This window comes from Gossypium hirsutum, chromosome A01, assembly GCF_007990345.1.
Source record: "Gossypium hirsutum isolate 1008001.06 chromosome A01, Gossypium_hirsutum_v2.1, whole genome shotgun sequence".
NCBI lineage: Eukaryota > Viridiplantae > Streptophyta > Magnoliopsida > Malvales > Malvaceae > Gossypium > Gossypium hirsutum.
In genome coordinates this window covers 85,425,760-85,427,077 of record NC_053424.1, presented here as the reverse complement: position 1 = coordinate 85,427,077, position 1,318 = coordinate 85,425,760, and the positions used below count along the sequence as shown (strand labels likewise).

Genomic DNA, 1,318 nt, shown 5'->3' with positions numbered 1-1,318 from the left:
TATACAGAGGAAGAGTAAGAGGATGATATTTCCACCACAACTGAGGAGATGGCTGAAAATCAGGGAAACCTACTACCTTCTGCAATTGCTACTAATCTAGTAAATTAGAATCCTGCTCCATATACTATGTATGATTATGCTAAACCTAATTTAGTAGGAACTGAGTCGAGTATAGTTAGGCCTGCTATTGCTACAAATAATTTTGAATTGAAACCTAACACAATTCAAATGATCCAACAGTTTGTTCAGTTTGATGGTTTGCAGGATGAGGATCCAAACACTCACTTAGCAAAATTTCTGGAATTCTACGACATGTTTAAAGTCAATGGCATTTTTCATGATGTCATTCGCCTTTGTTGAGGAACAAAGCTAAACAGTGGTTGAACTCGTTACCATGAGGGTCAATCACTACTTGGGAACAAATGACTGAAAATTTTTTACTTAAATATTTTCCGCCGGCTAAAACGGCTAAGTTGAGGAATGATATCTCTTCTTTTGTGCAGATGGATCTAGAAACACTCTATGATGCATGGGAGAGATACAAGGATATATTGAGAAGGTACCCTCACCATGGGTTACCTTTATGGTTGCAGGTTCAAACGTTTTACAACGGTGTGAACCCCTCAATAAGGCAACTTATCGACGCAGCTGCTGGTGGGAATATCAATAACAAAACATCTGAAGTGGCTTACGAATTTATTGAATGGATGTCACTGAATAACTATTAGTGGAAAGTCATGAGAACAAAGCTGGCAAAAGCAGCCGGTGTTTTCAACCTCGACGTGGTTACTATGCTATCTAACCAGGAAGAACTTTTAAATAAAAAGATTGACGGTTTATATGGTTCTACTCAGGTACATCTAGTGATGAGGTGCGATTCAAATGGAGGAGGAGCGCACACAGAATATCAATCTTTCAATCCTAGCACTAAGGAGGAACAAGTTCAATATATGGGTAATTATAATTCTAGATCTCAAAATAACCTATATAGTAACACATATAATGTAGGTTGGAGGAACCATCCCAATTTCTCATGGAGTGGTCAAGGAATCAAAGGCCACAACATCCTCCGGGTTTTCAACAACCACCTTACCAACAGAAAAGAAGCCGAACCTTGAGGAGATGCTAACAAAGTTTATCTCGATGTCAGAAACTCGCTTTCAGAATACTGAAACAGCACTTAAGAATCAACAAGAATCGATTCAAGGGCTTGAAACTCAGATAGGACAGCTTGCTAAACTAAATTTTGAACGACCATAAGGTAGCCTGCCTAGTAACCCTGAATCTAACCTAAGGGAACAACTCAATGCGATTACCA

The 1,318-nt window shown here is 38.8% G+C and overlaps 1 non-coding gene across 1 annotated transcript; it reads right to left on the bottom strand.

Moving 5' to 3' along the window:
- Positions 1-470: 470 nt before the first annotated feature.
- LOC121207451 (small nucleolar RNA R71) lies at positions 471-577 on the bottom strand. The gene has a single exon (XR_005902547.1). It is a non-coding gene; the product is annotated as a small nucleolar RNA R71 (small nucleolar RNA).
- Positions 578-1,318: the final 741 nt, after the last annotated feature.